General features: G+C 37.3%; 1 pseudogene; it reads left to right on the top strand.

Moving 5' to 3' along the window:
* Positions 1-13,804, top strand: part of LOC122896592 — a 41,020-nt pseudogene extending 27,216 nt beyond the window's left edge.
* The last annotated feature ends 4,099 nt before the right edge of the window (positions 13,805-17,903 follow it).

The following is a 17,903-nucleotide window of genomic DNA, read 5'->3' as shown; positions in this document are numbered from 1 at the left end:
ATAACTAAATCATGGTGATACAGGGCAGGTATAAATAATAATGCTTTCAGGATGGGTTCAATCTTAAGTAAACTTCTACTTAATATAGACTGTTATAGACATAAGATGTTATACATAAGATAAATGGTAAACACAAATCACATTCCACTCATAGATATACAAGATATCAAGAGAAAGTAATACAAGTGTATCACTAAAGAAAGGCAGCAATTCGGGGAGCCTGGGTGGCTCAGTGGGTTAAAGCCTCTGCCTTTGACTCAGGTCATGATCCCAGGGTACTGAGATCGAGCCCTGCATCAGGCTGTCTTCTCAGCAGGGAGCCTGCTTTCCTCTCTCTCTCTCTGGCTGCTTCTCCGCCTACTTGAGATCTCTGTCTGTCAAATAAATAAATAAATAAGTAAATAAAAAGAAAGACAGCAATTCACAAGAGAAGAGAGTAATTGAAAAATGAAACAGAGAAGAACTACAAAACAACCATAAAACAAGTGGTAAAATGACAATAATTATTATGAATGTAAATGAACTAAATGCTCTAATCAAAAAGACACGGGGTGATAGAATTGATAAAAAAGAAGACCATTAATATGCTGCATATAAGAGACTCATTTCAGATCTAGATACATGTGGATTGAATGTGAAGGTCTGGAAAACATTAATCATGCAAGTGGAAATGCCAAGAAAGCTGGGGTAGCAGAACCCATTTCAGACAAAAGATATTTTAAAACAAGGATTGTAACAAGAGACAAAAAAAGGACACTCTACATCATAAAGAGAACAATTGAAAATGAAAATATAACAATTTTAAATATTTATTCACCCAAATGGTAGCACCCAAAGACATAAAGCAGCTATTAACAAGCATAAATGAAGTAATCAACAGTAATACAAAAATAACAGGAAACTTCAACACCTCTCTTACATAAATGGATACATCATTCCAACAGAAAACTAATAAGGAAACAGTGGTTTTGAATGACATATTGGACCAGATGGACATAACAGATATATTCAGAACATCTCATCCTAAAACAATAGAACACACATTCTTTCAAGGGCCTATGAAACATTCTTCAGAAGAGATCATATATTAGGGTACAAAACAAATCTCAACAAATAACAAAAGACTAAAAAATCATATCACACATCTTTTCTGACCATGTTATCAAACTAGAAATCAACCACAATAAAAAATCTGGAAAGAGCACATATACATGGATGTTAAACAACATGCAACTAAACAATGAATGGGTTTACCAAGAAATCAAAAAGGAAATTAAAAAATGCTTGAATATAAATACAAGAAGGAAATGAAAATACAAAATTCCAAAATCTTTGGGATGCACGAAAGCCTTCTGAAAGGGAAATTGATGACAATATGGGCCTACTTCAAGAAGAAAGAAAAAACCTCAAATAAACAACCTAGCCTTACATCTAGAGAAGCCAGAAAAAGAACAAAAGTCCCCCAAACCAGTAAAAGAAGGAAATAAGAATGATTAGAGCAGAAACAAAATAAAAAACTAAAACCAAACCAAAACAAACATCCCCCCCAAAAAAACCAAAAAACAACACATCAACAAAACTAGAAGCAGTTTATTTAAATAGATTTAAAAAATGTAAAAAAAGAAACTTCATCCAGACTCATTAAAGGAGAAAGGGAGGAGACTCAAAAATCAGAAATGAAAGAGATGAAATAACAATCAACATCACCAAATACAAAGGATTATAAGACAATATTATGAAAAATTATATGCCAACAAATGGGACTACCTAGAATAAACAAATAAATTCCTAGAAACATATAATCTCCCAAAACTGAGTCAAAAGGCAATACAAATTGGAAGGGGAGGTGAACCATGAGAGACTATGGACTCTGAAAAACAGTCTGAGGGGTTTGAAGTGGTGGGGGGGTGGGAGGTTGGGGTACCAGGTGGTGGGTATTATAGAGGGCACAGCTTGCATGGAGCACTGGGTGTGGTGAAAAAATAATGAATACTGTTTTTCTGAAAATAAATAAATTGGAAAAAAAAAAGCAATACAAAATTTGAACAGATTGATTACCAGCAATTAAATCAAATCAATAATAGAAATCTCTCAACAAACAAAGTCCAGGACCAGATTCTTGTTTTACAGATGAATTGTACCAAACATTTAAAGAAGAGATAATACCTATTCTAACAAACTATTCCAAAATATAAAAAGGAAATAAAACATCCAGATTCATTTTATAAGACCGGCATTATCCTGATACCAGAACCAGATAAAGACACCACTAAGAAAGAGAACTATAGGGTTGCCAGGGTGGCTCTGTCAGTTAAGTGTCTGACTTTGGCTCAGGTTATGACCTTGGAGCCTGTGAATTGAGCCCTGCATCAGGCTCCCTGCTCAGCGGGGAGTCTGCTTCTCTCTCTACCTCTCACCCTGCTCATGCTCTCTCTCAAATAAATAAATAAAATCGTAAAATAAATAAATAAGAGAACTACAGGGAAATATCCCTGATGAACACAGATGTAATAATCCTCCATAAATTACAAGCTAACAGAATCCAAAAATACATTTTAAAAAATCATTCACGATGATCGAGTCGGATTTATTTCTGGGTTGCAAGGTTTGGTTCAATATTTACAAATCAATCAATCAACATGATATATAACATCAATAAGAGAAAAGATAAGAACCATATGATCCTTTCATTAGACACAGAGAAAGCATATGACAAAGTACAATGTGAGTTCATGATAAAAGCCTTCAAAAAATCAGGCTTAGAAGGAACATATCTCAATATAATAAAGGCCATATATGAAAAACCCACAGTGAATATCACACTTAATGGGGAAAAAACTAAGAGGTTTACTTCTAAGATCATGAACAAGATAAAGATATCCACTCTGACTGCTTATATTGAGGATAGTACTGGAGGTTCTTGCCACAGCAATCAGACAACAAAAATGCATAAAATGCATCTGAATTGGTAAGGAAGAAATAAAATGTTCTATAGAAGATGACATGATCCTATATACATAAAACCCTAAACACTGCATCAAAAAAGTACTAGAACTGATAAATGAATTCAGTAAAGTCACATCATACAAAATCGATGTACAGAAATCTATTGCATTTCTACACACCAATAGTGAAGTATCAGAAAGTGAGTTAAGAAAACACTCTGGAAAACAAACAGGGTTACAGAAGGGAGGGAGTTGAAGGATGGGCTGATGGGATAACTGGGTGATGGGTATTAAGGAGGGCACGTGATGCGATGAGCACTTGATATTATATGCAACTAACGAATCATTGAATACTACATCAGAAACTAATGATGTACTATATGTTGGCTAATTGAACATAATGAAAAAAAGGAAAATAATCCCATTTAAAATTGCACAAAATAGTAAAATACCTAGGAATAAACTTCATCAAGGATGTAAAAGACCTGTACTGTGAAAATTATAAAACACTGATGAAGGAAACTGACCATGACACAAACAAGTGGAAAGATGTTTCCTGCTCATAGACTGCAAGTACAAATATTGCTAAAATACCCATACTAGCCCAAACAATCTACCAATATAATGTAATCCCTATCAAAATTCTCATAGCATTCTTCCCAAAACCAGAACAAACAATCTTAAACTTTGTATGGAACCAGAGAATAACTCAAAATGTCAAAGCAATCTTGAAATAGAAGAACACAACTGGAGGTATTTCAGTATCAGATTTCAAGATTAAGTACAAATCTGTAGTAATCAAAACAATATGGTACTGGCACAATTACAGAAATGTATATCAATGGAACAGAATAAAGATCCCAGAAATAAACCCATGAATTTATTGGTCAGTTAATCTATGACAAAAGTGGCAAGGATATGCAATAAGAAAAAGACAATCTCTTTAATTCATATGTGAAAAACTGGACAGTCACATGAGAAAGAATGAAACTGGACTACTTTCTATACTATATACAAAAGTATACTTAAAATTATTAAAGACCTAATAGTGAGATCTGAAGCCAGAGAAATCCTAGAAGAAAGTAATGGCAGTAATTTGAGTGACATTAGTAATAGCAACTTTTTTCTAGATATGTATCCTAAAGTAAGGGAAACCAAAGCAAAACCTTCTCCACAGTAAAGGAAACAATCAACAAAACTGAAAGACATCTTACTGAATGGGAGAAGATATTTCAAATAATATATCTGATAAGGGTTATATCCAAATTATACAAAGAAATTATACAATTCAATGCCCCAAACACAATCTAGTTGAAAAATGTGCAAATCAAATCAAAGCAAAGCAAAGCAAAGCAATACCGTAAGAAATCTCTTCACACCGACATGAATGCCTACTGTAAAAAACTTGAGGCACAACAAGTGGTGATGAGGATGTAGAAAAAAAGGAAACCTTGTGCACTCTTGGTGGGAATGCAAACACCACAGCCACTCTGGAAAACAGTGTGGAGGTTCCTCAAAGATTAAAGGTAGAATTCCCATATGATCTAGTAATTTTACTACTAGTATCTGTGCAAAGAACATAAAAACACTAAATTTAAAAGATATAAGCATCCCTATGTTTATTGCAGCATTATTTACAGTAGTCAAAAGATGGAGGCAACCCATGTGTCCCCTGATAGCTGAATTGATAAGGAACATGTAATTTATATATATATATATATATATATATATATATATATATATAAATATTACTCAGCCACAACAAAGAATGAAGTCTTTCCTTTTGCAACAACATGATGACTGGATCTAGAGACATAGTGCTAAGTAAAATAAATCAAAGAAAGACCAATATCACATGATTTCAATTATATGTGGAATATAAGAAGCAAAACAAATGACATGACAAAGGAAAAAATAGACAGCCAAAAAGACAGACTTTTAAGTATGGAGAATGAACTAGTTTTACCATAGGGGAGGAGGGTGAAGGATGGATGAAATAGGTGCAGGATATTAAGGGTACACTTATCATGATGAACACTGAAGAATATATAGAATTGTTGCATCACTATATTTCACACCTGAAACTAATATAGCACTCTACATTTATTACACTGAGATTTGAAAATAAAAGCATTTAAATAATAAATGGATTAAAATTCCAAAAAAGGGGGCAAAGATTGGCAGAATGAATAAAAAAAATCCATATGTGTGCTGTCTACAAGTTACAAACTTTAGATTCAAAGACTCAAAGATTTTGAAAAGAAAAAGGAAAAATCATTATTGCTATAGTTTCAAAGTTTATGTCCTCTCAAAATTTATATGTTGAAATATTAAGTTTCAAGGTGATAGTTTTAGGAGGTGGCCTTTTGAAGTTGATTAGATAATGATAGCAGCATTTTCATGAATGGAATTAGTGCCTTTACAAAAGACTAGTGCCCTTTCCACCATGTGAGAATAGAGTGAGAAATGAACAGACTCCAACCTGGAAAAGGGACCTTACCCGACCCTGACTATGCTGTGACGCTGATCTTAAACTCTTAGTCTTCAGAACTGTGAACAATAAATTTTTGCTTCTTTTATGCCACACAATCTATGGTATTTTGTTATATTAGTGTGAAAAGACTAAGATAATGGCACAAACAATAACCAAAAGAGAATAGTAGTAGTTATACTAATAACAGACAAAATATAATCTAAAAACAACTATTCTATATGGAAAAAGGACATTTTTATTGGTAAAAAGATCAATCCATAAAGATTATATAACAATTATGAACATAATTGCACCAAACAAGAAACTCTGAAACACATGGAGCAAGAACTGAAAAATTAAAGGGAGGAATAGATAATTCAATGGTATTAGTTGGAGACTTCAATACCATACTTTTCAGCAAAGGGTAGAACAACTCAACAAAGGGTAGACAAGGGAATAGACTTGACCAATACCATAAGTCAGCTAGACCTAACAGACACCCAACCCATCAAGAGAAGAAAACTTTTTTTCCCAAGTGCATATAAAATACGTTTCAGATAGATAGTTTAAGTGTTTCTAGGAATTTTTCCATTTTATTACGATTATCTAATTTAAGCCACATGGAATACAAAGTTGGTTCAACATATAAAAATCAAAGGAATTCACCATACCAATAGAATAAATGGCAAACTGTATTATCATCTCAATAGATAAAGCAAAAGCAGTTGACAAAAATACAATTAATTTTAAGATTAAAACTTTAAACTCAAAAACAGAGTTTTGGAAAGGGAAACCCCGTAATGTGATAAACAGCAGCTATAAAAAATCCATACAAACAGCATACAAAATGGTGAAAAACAAAGTTTTTCTTCTAAGATCAGGAAAAGCACAAGGATGTCTTTTTTTATTGGTCCTACTCAACATTGTAGTAGAAGTTTTAGCAAGAGCAATTAGGCAAAAGATATAAATAGAAGTCATCCAAATACAAAAATAAGGAACAAAACTGTATTTTTATTTATTTTTTTCAAATTTTTTGGAGGGTATCTCTACAATGTCTGTCTCATCTTGGGCTTCCAACACTGATTAATGTGTACAATTTTCTTTTAATTCACTGGTGATAAATCTTTGATTTGATGCTCCTACTGTGAGTGTGTTCTAGAGGCTTCTTTTTTCTTTTGTATTTTAAATTTTTTACTTTTTATACACATATAATATATTTTTATACCCAGGGGTACAGGTCTGTGAATTGCCAGGTTTACACACTTCACAACACTCACCATAGCACATACGATCCCCAATGTCCATAACCCCACTCCCTCTCCCAACCCACCTCCCCCCAACAATCCTCAGTATTTTTTTTTGTGAGATTAAGAGTCACTTATGGTTTGTCTCCCTCCCAATCCCATCTTGTTTCATTTATTCTTCTCCTACCCCCTTAACCCCGCATGTTGTATCTCCACTTCCTCATATCAGGGAGATCATATGATAGTTGTCTTTCTCCAATTGACTTATTTTGCTAAGCATGATAACCTCTAGTTCCATCCACGTCATCACAAATGGCAAGATTTCATTTCTTTTGATGGCTGCATAGTATTCCATTGTGTATATATACCCCTTCTTCTTTATCCATTCATCTGCTGAAGGACATCTAGGTTCTTTCCATAGTTTGGCTATTGTAGACATTGTTGCTATAAACATTTGGGTGCATGTGACCCTTTGGATCACTACATTTGTATCTTTAGGGTAAATACCCAGTAGTGCAGTTGCTGGGTCATAGGGTAGCTCTATTTTCAACATTTTGAGGAACCTCCATGTTGTTTTCCAGAGTGGTTGCACCAGCTTGCATTCCCACCAACAGTGTAGGAGGGTTCCCCTTTCTCCGCATCCTCACCAGCATCTGTCATTTCCTGACTTGTTGATTTTAGCCATTCTGACTGGTGTGAGATGATATCTCATTCTGGTTTTGATTTGTATTTCCCTGATGCCGAGTGATGTGGATCCCTTTTTCATGTGTCTGTTGGCCATCTGGATGTCTTCTTGGCAGAAATGTCTGCTCATGTCTTCTGTCCGTTTCTTGATTGGATTATTTGTTCTTTGGGTGTTGAGTTTGCTAAGTTCTTTATAGATTTTGGTCACTAGTCCTTTATCTGATATGTCGTTTGTAAATATCTTCTTCCATTCTGTCAGTTGTCTTTTGGTTTTGTTAACTGTTTCCTTTGCTGTGCAAAAGCTTTTGATCTAGATAAAATCCCAATAGTTCATTTTTGCCCTTGCTTCCCTTGTCTTTGACGATGTTCCTAGGAAGATGTTGCTGCAGCTGAGGTCAAAGAGGTTGTTGTCTGTGTTCTCCTCAAGGATTTTGATGGATTCCTTTCTCACATTGAGGTCCTTCATCCATTTTGAGTCTATTTTTGTGTGTGGTGTAAGGAAATGGTCCAATTTCATTTTTCTGCTAGTGGCTGTCCAACACCATTTATTGAAGAGGCTGTCTTTCTTCCATTGGACATTCTTTCCTGCTTTGTCAAAGTTTAGTTGACCATAGAGTTGAGGGTCTATTTCTGGGCTCTCTATTCTGTTCCATTGATCTATGTGTCTGTTTTTATGCCAGTACCATGCTGTCTTGATGATGACATCTTTGTAAGAGCTTGAAGTCCGGAATTGTGATGCCACCAACTTTGGCATTCTTTTTCAATATTCCTTTGGCTATTCGAGGTCTTTTCTGGTTCTATATAAATTTTAGGATTATTTGTTCCATTTCTTTGAAAAAAATGGATGGGATTTTGATAGGGATTGCATTAAATGTGTAGATTGCTTTAGGTAGCATAGACATTTTCACAATATTTATTCTTCCAATCCAGGAGCATGGAACATTTTTCCATTTCTTTGTGTCTTCCTCAATTTCTCTCATGAGTACTTTATAGTTTTCTGAGTATAGATTCTTTGTCTCTTTGGCTAGGTTTATTCCTAGGTATCTTATGGTTTTGGGTGCAATTGTAAATGGGATTGACTCCTTAATTTCTCTTTCTTCTGTCTTGTTGTTGGTGTAAAGAAATGCAACTGATTTCTGTGCAATGATTTTATATCCTGACACTTTACTGAATTCCTGTACAAGTTCTAGCAATTTTGGAGTGGGGTCTTTTGGGTTTTCCATATATAGTATCATATCATCTGCGAAGAGTGATAGTGTGACTTCTTCTTTGCCGATATAGATGCCTTTAATTTCCTTTTGTTGTCTGATTGATGAGGCTAGGACTTTTAGTACTATTTGAATAGCAGTGGTGATAATGGACATCCCTGCCATGGTCCTGACTGTAGTGGAAAAGCTCTCCGTTTTTCTCCATTGAGAATGATATTTGCAGTGGGTTTTTCCCACCACAAATATAGATAGAGTGCCCTCTATCCCTACACTCTGAAGAGTTTTGATCAGGAAGGGATGCTGTACTTTGTCAAATGCTTTTTCAGCATTTATTGAGAGTATTATATGGTTCTTGTTCTTTCTTTTATTAATGTGTTGTATCACATTGATTGATATTCGGATGTTGAACCAAACTTGTGGCCGTGGGATAAATCCCACTTGGTCGTGGTGAATAATCCTTTTAATGTACTATTGAATCCTACTGGCTAGTATTTTGGTGAGAATTTTTGCATCTGTGTTCATCAAGGATATTGGTCTATAGTTCTCTTTTTTGATGGGATCCTTGTCTGGTTTGGGGATCAAGGTGATGCTGGCTTCTTAAAATGAGTTTGGAAGTTTTCCTTCCATTTCTATTTTTTGGAACAGTTAAAGGAGAATAGGAATTAGTTCTTCTTTAAATGTTTGGTAGAATTCCCCTGGGAAGCCATCTCACCCTGGGCTTTTGTTTGTTTGGAGATTTTTGATGACTGTTTCAATCTCCTTACTGGTTATGGGTCTATTCAGGCTTTCTATTTCTTCTTGGTTCAGTTGTGGTAGTTTATATGTCTCTAGGAATGCATCCATTTCTTCCAGATTGTCAAATTTGTTGGGGTAGAGTTGCTCATAGTATGTTCTTATAATTGTTTGTATTTCTTTGGTGCTAGTTGTTATCTCTCCTCTTTCATTCATGATTTTATTTATTTGGGTCCTTTCTCTTTTCTTTTTGTAAGTCTGGCCAGGGGGTTATCAATCTTATTCATTCTTTCAAAGAACCAGCTCCTAGTTTCGTTGCTTTGTTCTATTGTTTTTTTTTTTTTTTTTTTTTTGGTTTCCATTTCATTGATTTCTGCTCTGATCTTTATGATTTTCTTCTCCTGCTGGGCTTAGGGTTTCTTTCTTGTTCTTTCTCCAGCTCCTTTAGGTGTAGGGTTAGGTTGTGTGCCTGAGACCTTTCTTGTTTCTTGAGAAAGGCTTGTACCTCTATATATTTTCCTCTCAGGACTGCCTTTGTAGTGTCCCACAGATTCTGAACCATTCTGTTTTCATTATCATTTATTTCCATGAATTTTTTCAATTTTTCTTTAATTTCCTGGTTGACCCATTCATTCTTCAGAAGGATCATGTTTAGTCGCCATGTATTTGGGTTCTTTCCAAATTTCTTCTTATGATTGAGTTCTAGCTTCAGAGCACTGTGGTCTGAAAATATGCAGGGAATGATCCCAATCTTTTGATACCAGTTGAGACCTGATTTAGGCTGAGGATGTGATCTATTCTGGAGAATGTTCCATGTGCACTAGAGAAGAATATGTATTCTGTTGCTTTGGGATGAAATGTTCTGAATATATCTGTGAAGTCCATCTGGTCCACTGTGTCATTTAAGGCCTTTACTTCCTTGTTGATCTTTTGCTTGATGATCTGTCCATTTCTTTGTGGGGAATGTTACAGTCCCCTACTATTATTGTATTATTGTTGATGTGTTTCTTTGATTTAGTTATTAATTGGTTTATATAGTTGGCTGTTCCCACATTGGGGGCATAGATATTTAAAATTGTTAGATCTTCTTGTTGGACAGATCCTTTGAGTATGATATAGTGTCCTTCCTCATCTCTTATTATAGTCTTTGCTTAAAGCCTAATTGATCTGATATAAGGATTGCCACTCCTGCTTTCTTCTGATGTCCATTAGTATGGTAAATTCTTTTCCACCCCCTCACTTTAAATCTGGAAGTGTCTTCGGCTTTAAAATGTGTTTCTTGTAGGCAACATATAGATGGTTTTTTGTTTTTTTATCCATTCTGATACCCTGTGTCTTTTGATTGGGGCATTTAGCCCATTAAAACACTGGGTAACTATTGAGAGATATGAATTTAGTGCCATTGTATTGCCTGTAAGGTGACTGTTCCTGTATATTGTCTCTGTTCCTTTCTGATCTACTACTTTTAGGCTCTCTCTTTCCTTAGAGGACCCCTTTCAATATTTCCTGTAGAGCTGGTTTGGTGTTTGCAAATTCTTTCAGTTTTTGTTTGTCCTGGAAGCTTTTAATCTTTCCTTCTATTTTCAATGATAGCCTAGCTGGATATAGTATTCTTGGCTGCATGTTTTTCTCATTTAGTGCTCTGAATATATCATTCCAGTTCTTTCTGGCCTGCCAGTCTCTGTGGATAAGTCTGCTGCCAATCTAATATTTTTACCATTGTATGTTATAGACTTCTTTTCCCAGGCTGCTTTCAGGATTTTCTCTTTGTCACTAAGACTTGTAAATTTTACTACTAGGTGATGGGGTGTGGACCTATTCTTATTGATTTTGAGGGGCATTCTCTGCACCTCCTGGATTTTGATGCTTGTTCCCTTAGCCATATTGGGGAAATTCTCTCCAATATACCTTCTGCTCCCCTCTCTCTTTCTTCTTCTTCTGAAATCCCAATTATTCTAATGTTTTTTCATCTTATGGTGTCACTTATCTCTCGAATTCTCCCCTCATGGTCCAGTTGCTCTTTGTCCCCCTTTTGCTCAGCTTCTTTATTCTCTGTCATTTGGTCTTCTATATCGCTAATTCTTTCTTCTGCCTCATTTATCCTAGCAGTGAGAGCCTCCATTTTTGATTGAACCTCATTAATAGCTTTTTTGATTTCAACTTGGTTAGATTTTTGTTCTTTTATTTCTCCAGAAAGGGATTTTATATCTCCCAAGAGGGTTTCTCTAATATCTTCCATGCCTTTTTTGAGTCCGGCTAGAACCTTGAGAATCGTCATTCTGAACTCTAGATCTGACATATTACCAGTGTCTGTATTGATTAGGTCCCTAGCGGTCAGTACTGCCTCTTGTTCTTTTTTTGTGGTGAATTTTTTCTGCCTTGTCGTTTTGTCCAGATAAGAGTATATGAAGGAGCAAGTAAAATACTAAAGGGTGGCAACAACCCCAGGAATATATGCTTTAACCAAATCCGAAGAGATCCCAAATCGTGAGGGGAAAGAAAGGCAATAAAAAGAGGTTCAGAAAGGAAAAAAAAAAAAGAAAGGAAAGAAAAGAAACAATTAAGAAAAGAAAACGAATAAAGAAGAAGTATAAAAAGTATATATATATATTAGATAAGCTAGTTAAAAAAACGTTAAAAAAGGAAAGGGTAAAAGTTAAAAAAATTAGCAGAAGACAAGAAAAAAAATTGAAAAAGAAAAAAAATTAAATTAACTACAAGACTTAAGAATCATGGGGAGAAAACCATGAGTTCCATGCTTTGCTTTCTCCCCTTCTGGAATTCCGCTGCTATCCTTGGTATTGAAACTGCACTCCTTGGTAGGTGAACTTGGTCCTGGCTGGATTTCCTGTTGATCTTCTGGGAGAGGGTCCTGTTGTAGTGATTCTCAAGTGTCTTTGCACCAGGCAGAATCGCACCGCCCCTACCAGTGGCCGGGCTGAGTATTCTGCTTGGGTTTGCTTTCAGGAGCTTTTGTTCCCTGAGCGCTTTCCCTAGAGTTCCGGAGGATGGGAATGAAAATGGTGGCCTCCCAGTCTCCCATCCAGAGTAGCTGGAAGCCCCTGGACCCACTCCTCAGTGCGCCCTCAGAGAACAGCGCCCAATTACTCCCGTCTCTGTGGCCTCTGGCCGCACTCCGAGCTCATCCAGGCTGCGACTGGTTCAAGGTAACCCTGAGCTGAGAGCTCACTTCTCAGCTCTGTCTCTGTAGCCAGCTTCCCCATTCTAATACTTTAAGCTCTGCGACACTTAGACACCCCCGATCCTTCTGTGACCCTGCGGGACCTGAGGCCACGCTGACCCCACTTGGGCTTCACCCCAGTTTAGCCTCTGGAGTGATGTTCCTCAGCAGAACAGACTTTTAAAAGTCCTGATTTAGTGCTCTGTTGCTCCGTCTCTTGCCGGGAGCCGGCCCCTCCCCACCGTGGTCTATCTTCCTGTCGCCTTGGATTCACTTCTCCGCCAGTCCTACCTTTCAGAAAGTGGTTGATTTTCTGTTTCTAGAATTGGTCTTCTTCTTCTCTTTGATCTGCTGTTGGATTTGTAGGTGTTTGCAATCTTTAGATAAGCTATCTAGCTGATCTCCTGCTACCTGAAGTAGTCTCAGCCTGCCAGTTCTCTGCCATCTTCACAAAACTATTTTTAAATGGCTTAATATTATATATTGAAAAGTTCAATTTTCAACCCTTACATACACCCAACACTCTTAGAGACAATTTAAAAAGTTAGAATGCTGTAGTATATGATAGCAATATACATATCAGTTTTATATTTATACACTAAAAATGGACAGCTTAAATGTGAAGTTAAAATACAATTTCACTTGCAATAGTGTCAAAAAGAATAAAATACTTAAAAATAAATAGAGCAAAAATTGCAGGATGTATACATGGAAACCATAAAACATCACTGAAGGAAATTAAGGAAGATTAATTTCATTTTCATGGATCAAAAGAGTTAATATTTCTAGGACAGCAGTACTCTCCAAAATGATCTATAAATTCTCTGCTAACTTTATAAAAATTCCTCATGATTTTTATGTGAAATTGATGATCCAATCCTAAAATTCATATAAAAATGCAAGGGGGGCAAAGAATATTTTAAAAAATAATTAAGAGTTAAAAATAAAAGAAATAATTAAAAAATTAAAATGAAAAAATTAAATAAAAATACATAGAAGAAAATTATTTAAGAAAATGCTAGGTTCTGGACACTTCCAGCTGGGACCAAAGTGAGGCAGCTGGGCAGGGGCTGATAGCTTCAGCAGCAGCCATAGCATGTAACAGCCTCATGGTGCCTCTCATCTTGATAAGTGTGTTCTGGGGCTTCCTTAGCTTCTGCATGCCCTGGTTTACCCATAAGGGTCCCAACTGAGGAGTTATTATCACCATGATGGTAACCTGTTCAGTTTGCTGCTATCTCTTTTGCCGATTGCAGTTCCGGCCCAACTCAACCCTCTCTTTGGACCATAGTTGACAAAATGAAACTATCTGATACCTCAGGTATCGTTGGCCTTAAGGAGGAAGACCTGCTCTCCAGTACTCCATCATTGATGTCACGGAGAGAATTCCTGTAGATGCATAGTCAACTCCAAACCCAGACCACCTTCTTTGACTCCCCTCTTTCTGCCATCAGGTGCCTTAAATATTCTCACCACATTTGAATATCTTACTCTAAAATGCAGTATTTTTCCCTGTCACTTTTTTACATTTCAACGAATTATTTGCCTGCTTAAACCTAAACTGTGCTGACTCTGTACAACGTTCATGCACTTTTCTGGTCTACAAAGTGCTATTCTTCCGGGAAATACATTGCTCTCTCCTGGGAACCTGTGAATTGGAAGATGACTCCTGCCTAGTCACAGCAAGGGACTCAGTGAAGTATTTAACTGTCAGAGGACAGAATCCAGTGAGGACAATCAGCAGGAGAGCATGTTCTGAGGCAATATCTGTCCCAACAGAATTAAACCAAAGTATATTTTCAGGATGACTTTCTTATTTCTGCCATCTACTGGAATAAAATATTTTTCTGCCTTCTGTGGAAAAACAAAAATGCAAGGTGCCAATATAGCCAAAGCAAATTCAAAAAAGAAGGACAAAGTTGGAAGACTGATATTTCTTGACTTCAAATTTTACTATAAAGCTGCAGTAACCAAGACTGTGTTGCATTAACGTGAAGATATCCATGTAGATTAATGGATTGGAATTGAGCATCTGGAATAAATATATATATTTTTGTTCCACTGATTTTTTTAAATTAACATATAATGTATTATTTATTTCAAGGGTATAGGTCTGTGAATTATCAGTCTTACATAATTCACAGCACTCACCATAGCACATACTCTCCTCAGTGTCCATCAACCAGCCACCCTATCCCTTCCCTTACCTCCCGCAGCCCTCAGTTTGTTTCCTGATATTAAGGGTCTCTTATGGTTTGTCTCTCTCCCTGGTCCTATCTTGTTCCATTTTTCCCTCCCTTCTCCCCACAAACCTCCACCCTGCCTTTCAATTCATCATACCAGAGAGATCATATAACTGTCTTTCTCTGATTGACTTATTTCACTTAGCATAATATCCTCTAGTTCCATTCACATCATTGCAAATGGCAAGATTTCTTTTTGATAGCTGCATAGTATTCCACTGTATACACATACCACATCTTCTTTATCCATTCATCTGTTGATGGGCCTCTATGTTCTTTCCATAATTTAGCTATTGTGAACATTGCTGCCATAAATATTCAGGTTTACCTGCCCCTTCAGATCACTACATTTATATCTTTAGGGTAAATTCCCAGTAGTGTGATTGCTGGGTCATAGGGTAGCTCTATTTTCAACTTTTTAAAAAGATTTTATTTATTTATTTGACACAGGAGAACAAGGGAGATAGACAGAGAGCAGGCACAAGCAGGAGGAATGGCAGGTTTCCTGTAGAGAATGAAGCCCCATGTGGGGCTTGATCCCAGGACCCTGGGTTCATGACCTATGTAGCCACTTAACCAACTGAGTCACCCAGGCACCCCTATTTTCAACTTTTTGAGGAACCTCCATACTGTTTTCCAGAACACAAAGGAACACAGAGAATAGGGCAGTAAAGAGTGTTGACATTTAATAAATGGGCAGAGGGGAAACAAAAAACCAAAAATCTAGAGGATGTAATGTGGTTAAATAGGAGGACCCTAGGCTTCCCTTGTTACACAAATACTATTGGATAGCTATCAAATCATCCTAAATACTCCAGAAACTTACCTGAAGTAAGGCAGAACAAACTCCATAACTAAGGGTAGAAAAGGAAAAGAAAATGATACTTTGAAGAAGGTAGAAAATATGAAGACTGTTTGGGAGCTGTTGTAGTAGGGAGGGAGCTGTAGTCATGAAAAAGGATGAGAGACAGACTAACACTCAGAGGAGCACATGGCTTAGCCATTGGTTTGGAAAGCAGAGGGGACAAATTTGTGACTTCTGGGAAACAGCTGGGCTAAAAACCTGGAGGTATGAATGTCAGTGGGCTTGGCTTTGTGGGATCATGGAGAGTACTGGGACTGTTTTTGGAAAGAAAGAGGGGTGGACATACAGGGGTGTGGTAGAACCTCTGGACTCTGGGAAATAAATTAAGCATTACAGAAGGGAGGGGGTGGGGGATGGGTAACCAGGTGATGGATATTAAGGAAGGCATGTGTTGTGATGAGCACTGGGTATTATATGCAACTGATGAATCTTTGAACACTACATTAAAAACTACTGATGTATATGTTAGCTAACTGAACATAAAAAATTTAAAAAAAAAAACATACAACATGGAAGGAGCAATCTGAAGTGCCTGGGTAGTTATTTGCTCAACTCAGAGTGCATCCCACAGAGGCAGAGTTCATGGAGAGACTCCTCCAGGAACAAAGGAACAAGCAAGTTCCATTTCTTTTTCCTGCCCTTCAGCATAAGCAGAGGGCCACCTGCAGAAACCAGCACAACTCTAACACTTGTTACCTCACTTGCTTAGACAAATACTTCTCCGCCTGGACTGTGATGGAACTGCCCTTCCCTGTTTTACTTGCATTAGTCTCAGCATGTGGGCACCTCAGCTGGAAAACCTGCCCAAAGCCCCGCCCTCAATGTGTCTCCTGACTAGGGAGTTTTGTGGATGCTCATATCCAGCAGTGGTGGTGACAGGTCTCATTTCACAAGCAGAGTAAAGTACACCTAGTCAAAAAGCATCACAGCTAGGCCAGGGACCAATACTACCCACAACAGGCAAAGACAACCTCTACAGACAACTATCCTGAAGGATAAAATGGCTAAGACAAAATAGCAGGGCACAAGGAGCATACATTAGAGACAGTCCCAAAAGTGCCTGTCCCTGGAAATCAAGGTACATTACATCATAGGGCACTATAGAAAATCTTCTTCATAAGATCATTATCCCTAAGAACAGGAGATGTACCTGACATTCCTAACAGACAGAAACAGATACAAAAACTTAGACAAAATAAGAAGACAGAGAAATTTAGTCCAAATGAAAGAATAAGACAAGGCCACAGCCAGAGATCAAAATGAAACAAATATAAGAAACATAACTGATGGAATATTAAAGCAGTGACCAAAAAAATACCCACTGGACTTGATAAAAGAGTGGAAGACATCAGTGAGACCCTTAATACAGAGATAAGGAATAACAGCATAAATAAAGCTTCAAAAAATGAAATGAGAAATACACTTGAAGGAAGGAAAATCAAGCAGGTTGTAAGAGTAGGGAAACAGATTAATGATCTAGAAGATAGAATAATGGAAAGTAATCAGGCTGAACAAAAGAGAGAAAAAAGAATTACTCAAAATGGGAATAGACAAACAGGGATTAAAGCCTGGAATATTAAATGTCACCAGGGTTGACTGGGATAGAGCCCAGATGGTACAGCCCTGTTCCATAGAGAAGGCAGGTAAACAACCTGGAGGCAGACAGTGTGGAAACCACAATCTGAAGAGTACCTGGGGCAGAGAGTGGGAGATTATACATTCTTCTCAGAGCATGTCCCTGAGAGGCAGCTTCCATGGAGACACCTCTACAGGAACAAAGCAGCTGGCCTGGTCAATTTCCCTACACCATCCCTCAGTATAAAGACAGAGCGACCTGTGGTACCCACACTGCCTGACTACCCTGAATACACCAAACCTCACCCCCCCTTCTCTTTTGGAACTTCTTTTCTTTTCTTTTTTAAAAGATTTTATTTATTTGACAGACAGAGATCACAAGCAGGCAGAGAGGCAGGCAGAAAGAGAGAAGGGCAAGCAAGCTCCCCACTGAGCATAGAGCCCAAAGTGGGGCTCCATCCCAGGACCCCTGGATCACCACCTGAGCTGAAGGTAGAGGCTTTAACCCACTGAGCCACCCAGGTGCCCCTGGAACTTCTTTTCTAGTCACACTTGCTTTAGTCACAGTGTGGCAGGTCACTGAAGCACAAATCTGTGCCCACACCAAGTCTCCTTAAAGGAGATTTTTGCAGGGCTTTAGTTCTAGTGAACATGGTGACAGGTCTCATTTCACAAGGAGACCAGAGATGTCTTAGTAAAAACTCATCACATTCAGTCCAGGGGCTAAATATTGCTCATAGTAGGCAAAGAGAA

This window comes from Neovison vison, chromosome X, assembly GCF_020171115.1.
Source record: "Neovison vison isolate M4711 chromosome X, ASM_NN_V1, whole genome shotgun sequence".
Classification (NCBI taxonomy): Eukaryota; Metazoa; Chordata; class Mammalia; order Carnivora; family Mustelidae; genus Neogale; species Neogale vison.
The sequence above is the reverse complement of the archived record's forward strand: the minus strand, read 5'-3'. Positions and strand labels throughout refer to the sequence as shown.